The 14,569-nt window shown below is 36.4% G+C and overlaps 1 non-coding gene across 1 annotated transcript; it reads left to right on the top strand.

Moving 5' to 3' along the window:
- Positions 1–263: 263 nt before the first annotated feature.
- LOC141603293 (small nucleolar RNA R71) lies at positions 264–370 on the top strand. Its single transcript, XR_012525179.1, has one exon. It is a non-coding gene; the product is annotated as a small nucleolar RNA R71 (small nucleolar RNA).
- Positions 371–14,569: the final 14,199 nt, after the last annotated feature.

The raw sequence follows: 14,569 nt of genomic DNA, 5'->3' as shown, positions 1-14,569 counted from the left end.
TCTCAATTATGGAGGGAGGGTTAACACAATTGTGTTGAACATTTTGGAAATAAGAGGGAGAATCAACCTCAACTTGTGGTTCAATCAATCGTGTCACTCTCCCAAACCCATAATTAGCATCGGTATTAGCCACTTTCTCAAGCAAAGATATTGCCTCATCATCACCCAAACTATCAAAGGCACCTCCGGCCGATACATTTATCAAATCTTTAACGGCATGATGCAAATTGTTAAAGAAAGTTTGTGTGATTAGCCAAATTGGGATCCCATGATGAGGGCAAGATCTCAAAAGTTCATTTAACCTTTCCCAAGCCTCACTTAAGTTCTCAAACTCGCCTTGATGGAAAGTAAAGATCTCATTTCTTAGTTTGGCGGTTTTAGAAGGTGGAAAATATTTGGTAAGAAAGGCTTGGACAAGGTCATCCCAAGTAGAAAAAGTGCTAAGAGGGTGAGAATATAACCATCTTTCGGCTCCATCCCCAAGGATAAGAGGAAAGAGCATGAGTTTTACAACATGTTCGGACACACCATTCTTCTTCACCAAAATGCATTTTCTATTAAACCTCTCCAAATGGTCCAACACATTCTCATTTGGTAGACCAAGAAACACATCTTTTTGAAAAATTTCAACCCAATCCGGATGCAAGTCAAGCTCCACATCCTCTCCAATATCAATAGGAGAGGCAAACAAGTTCGGATCGGGTCTACTATGATCACTTATAGACATGGATGAAGACATTATATAATGCAAGGCACTAAATACAAGACACTAAATGCAAAACTCTAAATGCAAGTGACTAACAACTATAACTAAAGATGCAAGTAAACAAACAACATATTTTTTTTTTTTTCAAATATTCAATTTTTTTTTCTTCTTTTTCAAAAGCAATAAAATAGAGACTAATCCTAAAACTCAACTAAGACTTATATCTAACAAAGCACCATCCCGGCAACGGCGCCATTTTGATAACCGGGTTTTTGCCGTCACTTCCGGTACCAAAAACTATTTGTAAAGTAACCCAATTTAAGTAGTATAAATCGGGGTCGAACCACAAGGATGGTGGGGTTAGGCACAAGTCTAATGTTTAGTTTTAGTCTAGTCGGTCGATGAGATTGATGTTTAAAATATTCTAAAAGTAACTAAAACAAGAAATGAATGAATAGCTAACAAGTAAACAAAGAAAGTAGATATAAAACGACTAATTAAGGGAGTTAGGGGGATTAAGGGGGTTCATGTATTGAGTTCTCAATGGGGTTTAAAGGTTCATTAATCGACAAAGTATAAGTGTTAATTCGAGGTCTTAATACTCTCTCGAGTCACTAAGTACCCAACCACCCTATTACTCACTCTCGTGACAATAATAAGAAACGGACTCATCCTAATTGCGCCTAATCAAGTCTCGGGTCTCCCACATCGACTCAATAACAAGGTCAAATAACACTAATCGTCATTAGGGTTACACAACACATTTATGTACCAATTAAGTGACAAATTAACGCAAATGACTAAACAATTAACGATAATAATGACTACCCATTAAATGAAATCCCAATTTAATACACTAATCCCTTCCCCCTAACCAATTATTCTACTCTAACATGGTTAAATTCATACTAACTAAACTACTTACTAATATTAAACATGAATTAAACCAACAAAGATTAAAACTTTAATTAAATTAAAGACTAGATCTATGAAGACAATAAATAAAAAAACAAGAACATAATGAAAGAGAGGGAATAAGAGAAATATACCAATTTGAATTAAATGGGGAAGTGAAAGTAGATCTTCAAAGAAAATAACAAATATTTAATCTTGAGCATAAATTAATTGACTAAATTAATGTAAAGGAAGAAAAATTGAGAGGAAAATAAGAGTGCTTATGTTCTTATACTATCTACTGCCTACTCCTACTGTTTTTGCTATTTGGTGCGGCTGCGTCTAATGTTCTCCTCTAGGGGTCTGCGTACAAAAGTTGGGTTTTATAACCTCTCAATAACAAGTATGAAAAGACTAAGCTGCCCCTCACTTAAACTAAACAAAAAAAAAGAAAACAAGGGCAAGCCTCGTCATTTCGTCTTCTTTTCTAATATCAGAAATCAACCAACCCCTTCAATGACTCAGGCAAATAACTCGATTTAATCAAGTCTATCAAATACAAACTGCAACTAGACGCGGCGGGTGATGGTAGTTCGAATGGTGTTGTCGAATTAGGAGTAGATGGTGGTCGATGTTGATGACGTAAACTGATGAAGATGGAGGCGGTTGTTGGGCTCGGTTGATTTCGTTGCTCCGGTGGTGATTTGAGCTTGGTTCGTTGCTGGTGGAGGGGAATATGGTGAGGAATGGAGGTGAGTGCTGGTTGTTGACTTGTGCGCCGGAGCTGCTGCTCGTGTTTGAGACAAGTTGTTCCTGGTTGTTGACGGTTTCAATGTCGGAATCGAATCGAACTGTTAGAGGACTGGTGAACGAAGGAGATGGGCTAGTCTACGGTGGATGATGTGAGAACAAGTAGCACGAATTGGTGATGATGGAAACGTGCTGTACTCAGATGGTGGCAGGCCGGAGCTGGTTGTAATGTTGCTGCTGGTGATGCGAAAAATGGTGGTGGACAGTTGAGTCGTGGAATTGCCGTCATGCTGCTCTTGTTGTTGGGTTTCTGGGTTGATGATGCGGCTGGGTTACAATGGTGAGGTGAATGATGGTGAATAAGAATGGTGACATGAAATTGGTGATGAAAGTCTTGATCGAATTGCAGGCACTGGGTTGTGGTAATGCTAGTTTAATGATGGTGATGAACATGAAACAAAAGAGGGAGACATGGAGATGAAAAGTTACAGTAGCAGGGGTGTTGGAGTTCACAAAGTCAACGGTCAACATGGGTTTATTTGAGTGACTCGTTTCATTTCCAATCATTTGACTCCGTCTTTTACACAAACCCGTCTCATAATTCCGTCCACCTACATATTAAATTAATAAAACAATAGTAATACTAATATTAGATAAAAATCCATCTAATTATTAAATCTAACTAAAAACGACTAATTATTATAAATTAGTAAATAAAATGAGCTTTTTAATCATTTAAGCACGCAAAATCGAGTCGGAATAAGGTATAAACGCGGGGTAAAAAAACGACTAAAATACTACTCATCACTCATCGGCCTCCTTTTACGGTGCGACCTAGAATAAAAACCAAAGCCACCGGAAAACCGTACCAACTCAGACAAATATTCACCAGTCTAAAGAATTGACTCGAAGGAATAAATAGAAATCCTCGCCACGACCTAGCAACAAAAGGACTCTACAAACGGTCACTGTTCGACAAATTGTCTCACAATCTGCCTATGTAATCAACCAGTCATCACTATGACCATATCACAGCCGAACCTGTCATCTATCGCCTTACAATCTAGTCACTCCGAGACGTCACCTCATTAAGTAACTAGGGACAAAATACAATGTTAATCCAGTTCACTTAATAGGGTTCGACATTGTCTTTACAACCTATTTGGAGAAAACAAAGTATATAAATTCAGACATAAAACTGAATATAACGATAAATGCAACTTATCATATATGAAATAATAAATACAATATTTTGATTATTACATATCATATAATTTACAACATTCGCATTCGTCTCAACCCCATCGAAACTACATGATTATCATGTTTAGCTTGAGACAAAGGTTTGGTTAAAGGATCGTTGATGTTGTCACCGTCCCAACCTTACAAACTGTTATTTCTTTCCTTTCGATTAAATCTCTAATTACATGAAATTTCCTAAGTACATGTCTAGATTTGTTACTAGACTTGGGCTCTTTTGCTTGAAAAATTGCCCCATTTGTTATCACAAAGACAAAGTGATAGGATCCTCGGCGGTAGGAACTACCTTCAATCCCTCTAAAAATTGCCTAATCCAAACAGACTTCCTTTGCGCGCCTTCGTAGGTCGCAATGTACTCGGCTTCCATTGTAGAATCGTGATCCACGGACTCCTTGAAACTTCTCCAAAAAACCGCCCTCCGTTCAAAAAAAAAAAAAAAACAAAACCACTGGGATTTCAAATCATCCCCTCGTCGGTTTGGAACCGCATCCGTATAACCTCTTATACGTAATTCAGATTCTCCTCAAAACACTAAGAATGAATCTTTAGTCCTTCTCAAGTACTTCAGAATATTCTTGACGGCTATCCAGTGACTCTCACCTGGAGTTTTCTGAAAACGACTCGTCATAATCAAAGCATACGAGACGTCAGGACAAGAACACATCATAGCATACATGATCGATCCAACAGCGGAAGCATAGGGAATCGTCTTTATGCGTTCAATATCCTTAGGCTCAGTAGGACACTGTGACTTACTAAAAGTGATCCCACTACCCATAGGTAGAAAACCTCTCTTGGAGTTTTTCATATTGAATCGGTCAAGATTCTTATCGATATAAGCTTCTTGACTCAATGCTAATATCCTTTTGGGTCTATCCCTATAGATCCGGATACCCAAGATGCGCTGAGCTTCTCCCAAATCTTTCATTTGGAAGTGATTTCCCAACCACTTCTTAACAGAAGCAAGCATATCAACATCATTCCCAATGATTAATATGTCGTCCACATAAAAAAGTAAGAAAACAACTTTACTCCCACTAAACTTCATGTATAAACATGGTTCCTCAACACTTCGAGAAAAACCATTCTGTTTAATAACATGATCAAAATGATGATTCAAACTCCTTGACGCTTGCTTAACACCATAAATGGATCTCTTAAGTTTGCATACTTTGTTAGGATTTTTAGGATCCATAAAACCCTCAGGTTGTGTCATGAACACTTCCTCTTCCAGAAACTCGTTCAGGAAAGCGGTTTTGACATCCATTTGCCATATCTCATAATCATGAAATGCAGCAATCTCTAACATTATCCGAACAGATCTAAGCATAGCAACTGGTGCAAAAGTTTCATAATAGTGTAAACCATGAACCTGAGTGAGACCTTTTGCAACCAATCTAGCTTTGTAGACATCTTTATGTCCATCCATGCCGATTTTAATCTTGAATATCCACTTACACTGAAGAGGTCGAACATCTTTAGGTAAGTCAACCAGGTCCCATACCTGATTATCGTACATGGAATCCATTTCGGATTGCATGGCCTCGAGCCATAGCTTAGAGTCAGAACTTATAATAGATGCTTTATAGGTCATGGGTTCATCACTTTCTAAAAGTAAAACCTCATAGTCACCATCTTCCTCGATAATACCAAGGTATCTATCAGGCTGGCGACTAACCCTTTCCGACCTCCTAGGTTCAGAGGGAACAATAACTGATTCAAACGTAGAAGAAACATCTTCCTGTATTGTCATATCAGTTTGTGGCTCTTGAACTTCGTCAAGTTCAAATTTTCTCTCACTCTGTCTTCTAGAAATAAACTCTTTTTCTAGAAAGACAGCTTCACGAGCCACAAACACTTTGTTCTCGTTACTATTGTAGAAGTAATATCCACAAGTTTCCTTAGGGTAGCCTACAAAAATACACTTTTCAGAACGAGGTGCAAGCTTATCGTCAGACTTGCTCTTGACATAAGCATCACCACCCCATACTTTCATGTATCGCAGATTCGGGACTTTCCCTTTCCATATCTCATATGGAGTTTTGTCAGTTGCTTTAGTGGGACTTTTATTAAGTGATTGTATAGCAGATAAAATGGCAAAACCCCAGAATGACTTAGGTAACTCTGTTTGACTCATCATCGATCGAACCATATCTAATAAAGTTCGATTCCTCCTTTCAGCCATACCATTTAATTGTGGTGTGCCAGGAGGAGTTAACTGAGATACAATACCGCAGTTTTTAAGGTGATCTTTAAAGTCATTGCTTAAATATTCCCCACCACGATCTGATCGTAATGCTTTAATCTTCTTATTTAATTGGTTTTCTAGTTCATTCTAAAACTCTTTGAACTTATCAAAAGCTTCACTTTTATACCTCATTAAGTAGATATACCCATATCTGCTCATGTCATCGGTAGAAGTAATGAAATAATCATAATTACCTCAAGCTGTGACTGTCATTGGACCACATACATCGGTATGTATTAAACCAAATAACTCACTAGCTCGAGATCCTTTTCCTAGAAAAGGTGAACGAGTCATCTTGCCAAGAAGACAACATTCGCATGTACCAAATGATTCGAAATCAAAAGGTTTAATTACACCAGTCGACATTAGTTTTTTAATGCGCTTCTCGTTGATATGTCCTAATCGACAATGCCATAAATAAGATTATCTAAATGATAAACATCGTTGCATGTATCTAGATTATAAATTTCATTGATCGAAATAGCTTGGCTATATACAATCCCATTAAGGGAAAAAGTACAACACTTGTCTTTAATTACAAAGGAAAACCCTTCTGTGTCTAACACAAATACGGATATTATATTTTTAGATAGTGTTGGTACAAAATAACAATTATTAAGATGCAAACGAAGCTAAACTAAGTACATAAGTTCCTACTGAGACGACAGCTAGTTTAGACCCGTTTCCCATTCGGAGATCGACATCACCCTTGTTTAGCTTTATTATGCTTTTTAGGCCCTGTATATGATTACACAAATGAGAACCACAACCAGTATCTAATACCCAAGTTGTATTTGAAGCATAATTTATGTCTATCATAAAAGATTCGGTTGAGAAATTACATGTCGGCTTCACAATGCCAGCTTTTATGTCTTCCAGGTACTTTGTACAATTACGTCTCCAATGTCCCTTGTTATTACAATAATTACAAGTGTCTTTAAGAGGATTACCCTTTATAGGTTTAGGCTTGGTAGAGCAATTTGCAATTGCTTTACCTTTGCCTTCCACCTGAACGGGCTTCTTACCTGCGTTCCTCTTAAACTGCTTCTTCCCCTTCACGTTAATCGCAAGCACATCTTTCCTCGTACTCCCACTCAATCCCATGTCCTTCTCTGCTTGCACAAGCAGAGAATGGAGCTCATGTAAACTCTTTTTCATGTTCGTCATATTGTAATTTACCCTAAATTGGGTAAATCCCTTGACGTGCGAGAGAGAGTGGAGCACTCGGTCCACCACAAGTTCGTCGGGGATCTTGCATCCCAACCCCTCTAAAGTTTCCATGTACTCAATCATTTTAAGTATGTGTGAACTTACAGGTTGACCATCTTTGAGGTTAGCCTCAAAGAAACGAACTGCGGTGTCATATTGAATTATTCTCGGGGCTTGAGAAAACATAGTAGAAAGCCTCGAGAATACTTCATGTGCATCGCGAAACTTGACACATTGCCTTTGTAAAGCAGGATCCATTGAAAAAATCAAAACATTTTTTATTGCAACGGATTCCTTTTGATAATTTTAAAAAGCCTCCCTTACATTGGCAGTGGCCCTAGTACTAGGCGAAGGGGGAGAGGGATCGACAAGGTAGCGTAATTTGTCATTACCTGCGGCAACTAATCGAAGTTGTTCCTCCCAATCTTTAAAATTACTACCGTCGGCTTTTAATACATATTTGTCCATAAAAGAACGTAGCCATGAATCTCTAGCTATGGTGACGGTTTCACTAGTAGAAGTCATCGTGATTACTACAAAGGAAATAAAGGAAAAACTAACATTTATCGTCTAGAAATATTTGACTTGTGAAACTATTTAACAAGTTTCCATTTATATAATGATCTCCCACTGAATTATATAAATGATTCCAAGATCCAATTTTATATAAACACGGGCACGGTGGACCGATTCAACCTGCATTTATATAAATTTGGTGAGTCAACAACTTTGACTGATTCTACTACTAGAACTCTTGGTTGACGGATTTTCTTAAAATCTATCTTTTAGCCCCAGAATAAATATGGGCACGGTGGACCAATTCAACCCATATTTATCCCGTTGAGTCCAACCAATTTTCACGCATAATAACTTTTATTACCCTACTTACCCAACGTAAAAAGAGTGTACCTCGGTGATCCGAACCTACCTCTAATGAAGAAGGGATTCATAGGTGCTATTATTTGGTAAGGCTTAATCTCAATTTGAAACAAATGTGAGAGATCTTATCAAATTAATTGTCTATCACTTTTAAGTGAACTAAATTGGTGAATGCTAGACAATTAAATCGATAACAACAAAAATAAAACATGTAGTGACGATTTGGCATGAATGCATAAAAGAATTAAAACAAACAAGTCCTAATATGGCCACCTAGTTAATCTAATTAACTAAAATGATTACACTTCGGAAACCAACTCCTTGGTCCCTTTAGTCTTCATAAATTGGCCTCCTTCTTTAGGATTTCGGAACGCCTTTCCGAAAACACCGTCTTCATGAAAGCTCCGTCTTTAGATGCTTCATCTAATTACTAATAATTAAATTACATAAAAATACCCTATTATACAATTTGTAATAAAATTAAAATAAAACTATTAATTAATTACAAATTAGACGATACGAAATCGCAATTAATTACAAAACAAGTCGATATTCCCTTACATTACGGGAAATACCAACTTCTACTTATGGCCATATTAGGAAAAATTACACAATTATAATGCAAAAAAAAAAAAAAAAAACATTCATCCAAATGAATAATAAAATGCATTATGGAAAATGACATGCCAAATCGTCTAACTTACCAACAACGATCATTTGAGCTTGCTTTGACGGAATTTTTACCAATAAAAATTCATTATCAATTCTTAAAACAGTTTTAAGACATACTCATCATACTAATCTGGTCATATATCAAAATAATTATTCTAAACAATTATCTTGAATTTATATTGGAATTAAAACACAATTATGACAAAAATGATATAATAATTCACAATTATCATACAAAAATTCCATTTAATTTAAAAATTTATGGAAAAATAAATTTCAAAGCCATGAAAATTCTGGTCTTACACCAAAAATGCCATGCAAGTGAATTTTTTTTTTTAAAAATTTATTTAAAACGATTTCACAATTTAATCGGTAAAGCGACAATTTTTACGATTTAATTCTAAATCAAATCATAAAAATTGAAATGACTTAAAATAAAATTTTGTACATTTTGGAACAATTTCCAGGAGCTAAAAATTCAGAAATTTCGAGCCCTAAAATTAAATAAATATTTATTTAGAAAATAACCATTATTTACCAATTTTTATCAAATAAAAATCAATAAACTATCTAAATTAATCACATTAATCTAAAGTATCTACTTATCTCATAAATAGAACATGCATGTGGTTATTTCTAAATAAATATGCATAAAATTAACATGCAATCAATTTTAATTAACTCTTAATTAATTTTAATGCATTTTTACTCAATTTTATGCCATTTTAAGTTATAAAAAGTGGAAAAAATTAACAAAAATCAAATTTTCATCCCATATCATCCTATGACCAGATTATTTACATGCAAGACCATATTATGTGATAAAACTAATTTTAGTAACATAATATCAATTTTATTAGTTTATCTCATAAATTACTAAAATCGTCTGAAGACAACATGCATGTATTTAACATTGCTCTGATACCACTTGTTAGTCATTTAGACCATGTTAATACTCATCTTATGATATTAAAATTATAAATTAATTTAATATGGTCTAAATCTACATGCATGCAAATAAAAATATTAAAAAATGGTATAAAACCATCTTAAGACAAAAATCCTTACAATGGTTTAAGGCAAGTAAGGGCACTACAAAGGTCTCCTATCTTTATAGTTCTTGAGCTATAGGAATATGGATGATCCTCCAAATACACCACAATTACCAAAATAGGTAATCTCCTTTGGATGCACCCAAGATTAAACCCAAAAATCCTAATAATTACTAACTAGATAATTAGTAGGATAACCTTGTATACTATGTAATATTATTACACTAATAATATTAGTTTATGTATATTATAGTTTTGTGAATTATTTTTGATGATGATCAACAATTTGATCAAGTTTTTGATGAGAAAATATGAAGAAAATAAGGTTTTTTTTTCTTTCTCTTTTTCTCTTCAATACGGCACGACCAATGGTCTATTTTGAGGATTTTTGGTGTCCAAAATCATCATTTAATGAGTGTAAATAGTGGGGTATTTATAGAGAACAAAATGTAAATAAATGAGTTAAACATTTCTTAGTGGGTTATGCCACATGTAATAACACTTATCTTATACAAGTGTCAACCCACATGTAATATTTTGGTCCATTTCGATTTCCGACATTTGTCCCACAAATGCTTATAAGTCTTATATTTAATTATCTTACATAATTAAATATTAATTTAATTATTTAACAGTTAAATAATAAAAATTAACCACTAATGATTACTTAAGTATTAAGTAATCATGAGACTATTTTATCAAAATATATTGTGTCAATACTACCTCATTTAGCTAATTTTACAACCTCTTGTAAATTAAGATAGTTAATTATCTTTACCTCAAAGTTTATACATATATCGTATAAATTTAATTAATTAACAATTAATTAATAAATTCTAATTTAAATTTATTAATTAATTATCACATAATCAAATAATAAATCCTCTTGGCTCGAGTTCGTAACCCGTCATCAAATAATACATTCACACGACTTATTAAAAGTCAATTAATACAAGGAATTAATTATATCGTATCTCATACAATTAATTAATTTATCCAATTTGGGCATCATCCTATAGGTGTGACCTAAAGGGATCAGCTGATCGTCGCCGTCACACGACAGTAATGTCAAACTCTAGTCAGCCAATCATTACCGATTAACGATGACCAGCTGACAAATAAATAATATAAATCCCTGATATTCCGTTTACAAGATTTATTATGTAAACGCACTCATTGTGGAGGACACTACTCCATCATTAATGTTATAGTATTCTTAGCTATAACATTGAAGATTTGTGAGGCATCACTCAAGTAATGTTATATCAGCTTGGGCTATAATATTGAAGATTCTTAAAGCGTCATAGTAACTGTAACAAGTTTCGAGTATGATGATCACTCAAGCAAAAGGCTAGATCAAGTCTTTAACAAAGCTCAAGATGAAGAGCTTTTGGTCAAGATAAAGAGAAGATCCTATCACTGAAGATCTCCAGGAAGATTAGCTAGTATAGGTCTTCAACTAATGACGGTATCTTAAGAAAGGAATATTGGAAAGGTAAAGTTATAGCTATTTCACTTATAACTTTACTTAGTAAACTTAAAGTTATATGATACGTGCATTTTATATAGTCTTTTTAGCCTATTTTATGCACGTATTTCTATGCTTTTATCGTGGTTTTATGCTACGAAATGCCCCGAATATGCTACTTTGGTGTATTTTGTCTTAGTTGCAGGAATGAACCAGAAAGTAGCAAAATCAAGTCATTTACCGTCCATTTTGCATGCATTTGGAGGAAGAGTAGATTTGGAGCGGGAATTATAGCTGTCTTGGGATGCGTGAAGGTGTTTTGGGTGCTAAAAGGACGAGTCAAAGGCAAACTAACGAGAATTCTAAGCTGCTGAAGTCAATATCCACTTGATCGAGTGATTTATTACTCGATCGAGTGGTTCTAGGTGCAATAATCAGTCGATCGAGTTGTTTGCTTAGTTGATCGACCAGTTCCCTTATAGCCTTACTCGATCGAGCACTATATTAGGTCGATCGAGCAGTTTTTGAGTCAAATTCACTCGATCGAGTGATTCAGTTAGTCGATCGAGTGGATTTTGCTACGGGTTGGGCTTTTAAGCTTTAATTCGTTAATTAGGTTTTATTTATACTCCTATTTTCTTATAAATAGGAGTAAGGGTTGTCTTTTGTAATCATCCAGGGATCAACATACGTTACTTTCTTCTGTCACTTTCCCTGTTACTTTTATTCCTGTTCATTTCCGGATCATTTATATCAGTAATTTCTTCCCTCTTTTCTCGCTTTTTATTTAATGTTTATTATTCTCTCTCCCTCTTTATTTATTGTTCTTGTTTATTTCATGAGTAACTAATTCCCCATAGTATGTTAGGATTAGGGAAGCCGTGGTAGCGATGCTTTAATTGTATTAAATAGATTAGTCTTGCGATAAGAATTGTATTAGGCAATTTAACTGTTATCCGGTCGAATGAATGCATGCAGGAGACCATAAACCTAGTTAACCCCGACCTAGATCGAAAGATTGGAAGGGAAGGCTTGCTTAATTACAATAGGGTATTGCAGTGAGGGCGAAAGTTAAGTCGTTTTACGCTCTAGGGCGGTTTAAGGACCGAAAGGTGACGACCATAGCTCTTCTTATCAATAGTCTAATCGCCTTAGTATTCCCGATAGTATAAGATCTGATAGCTGCCACGGTGGACCGACTCCTAGCATACTCCCTTTTCTTCTGTTAATTTCTCTTTTTTATTTCTCTTGCTTAGTCTTTAGTTTAGTTAACACAAACCTTTCAAACCCCCATTAGTGACATTAGACAGATAAATAGACAAATAGATAGTACACCGCCTCCCTGTGGAGATCGACCCTACTTACCGCTGACTTCTGTTAGCAGTAATCTAGGTATTTTATTTTTGGTACGAAACGACAGTATCAAATTTTGGCGCCGTTGCCGGGGAGGCAATCTATTTATTTATTTGTTTAATTTTATCTGTTTTTAGCCTCAGGGGATTTTTCCCTTGAGGCCGTTTTAATCTTTTGTTTAGTGCTGTTTTGATAGGCCTTACAGGGTACTACCTAGACAGTTCTAGGTGAAAGACAGTCAAAGGGAAGGCTTGAGTACCTTTAACCTATCACCGATGTCCCATTATATGGAACAGCCGGTGATCTGCTACGGGAGATGTGGTTCTGCTGAGCACCATGCAGCTGTAGTTGTGCCGCCACATCCACCCTATCAATGGCCGCCGCAACAAGATCCTCCTGACATACAAGAAGAAGAGATTGCGGAGCTGAAATCCTTGATGGAGACACTTGCATTCCAAGCGCAAGAGTATGTCTCGCGAGTTGATAATCTCGAGTCTGTAGTTGCTCAGTTAGCAGCTCAGATGGAGAAGGAAGAAATCGCGGAGCTGACATACTTAATGGGGACCCTTGTATCCCAAATGCAAGAGAGTGATAGATATATGGACACTCGAATCCATGCGCTGAAGTCACAAATAGCTCGATTAAGCGGTGAGATGCAAGAAGAAGAGGTTTATCTCGCCGAGAGCGGTTTTTCTCCTGAGGAAACCGTGTTGCCCAATGATGAGGATGACTTCTATGACTCAGACGACGAGTTCCTATCATATTTCACTGCCCCGCGCGAAGATTTCAGCCCTATGCAGGAAGAATCACTCGATCGAGTGACTAAAACTAGTCGATCGAGTGAAATTTCAGAAGGAAGCCCTCGATCGAGTAGTATTTTTACTCGATCGAGTGGAATGCAGGAGGATAGTTCTCGATCGAGTGATTTTGTTACTCGATCGAGTGACATGCGGGAGGAAAGTGGTCGATCGAGTGATCACTCTCCTCGATCGACCGAGTTGGCCATTGGGAGCTTTAATTCGTCACTTGGGTTCATTTTGGATGACGAGTTTGACGATGATGAAGGTTACGGTGAACCTCCCTTATTCACAAAGAGTCGGATATACTTGAAGTCTGCGATCTACGGGATGGATTCCACTCGAGGAGGTTGATGAAGAAACAAATTTGAGTCGGTAATTGCTCCTAGCACGGAAGATGTAATAAACCCTTTTACCTATGATTCCGCCATTGAGAGCGACCAATCTGAGGTAGTAAACGATAATTTTATTATTGTTTGTTCTAATAGTATTTTGCCTCGTTTGACTTGCGCAATTCCTTTTAAAGTTATACCCCCTCTCAAGTGGACGATTAAATTAGCAAATTCTCACCGTACATGTCATCTCAAAATTGCTAATCTGAATCGGGACCCCTATATTTTGTGATTGCTCCCGCGCTCCTTTATTATGTGGATAAATTTAGGAGCTCACATAGGAAATTTGTTAGACTCAAACGGTTGTTTAGTTTCTTTTCCTATTTCTGTATTCCACTTTGGTGCTACTTATGCTGTTGTGTAGCACATGCGCAGCTATTTGACAGGTTGTTGCGCGCTTTGAGCTATTTTGATTGTGATTTATTAGAGAGGCTCGAAGAAAAAGAAGGTCGAGCTGGGACCTGACTGAAGCTAGCGCTACCCGGGAGGCAACCCGGCGATTTTATTTTGTTTTTATTTCAATTTCAGTTGTAATAAATGGTTTTATACCATAAAACTATCTCAGTGTGCTTGTCTTGTTAGTTTGCGGGCTGTTTTCATTTGCATTTTGCAGGAATTCATCGAGCATCACTCGATCGAGTGGTTTTTTCTACTCGATCGAGCACTGTAGCTGAAGGATTCACTCGATCGAGTGATTAATCACTCGATCGACCCCCTGCAGAATGAGAAACCACTCGATCGACCCATATTCCTGTCGATCGAGCAGTTTTTGCATGCCCATTCATGTATTGACTTGGATTAGCTTCCTGAGACGGTTTTCCGGGCCTTTAGCAACCTCCCATTTCATGGTCGGTTTGGGGAGGCCCCCTTATTCGCGCTATCTTGTAAG

The sequence above is a fragment of the Silene latifolia genome, chromosome 9 (genome assembly GCF_048544455.1).
Source record: "Silene latifolia isolate original U9 population chromosome 9, ASM4854445v1, whole genome shotgun sequence".
Lineage (NCBI taxonomy): Eukaryota > Viridiplantae > Streptophyta > Magnoliopsida > Caryophyllales > Caryophyllaceae > Silene > Silene latifolia.
The sequence above is the reverse complement of the archived record's forward strand: the minus strand, read 5'-3'. Positions and strand labels throughout refer to the sequence as shown.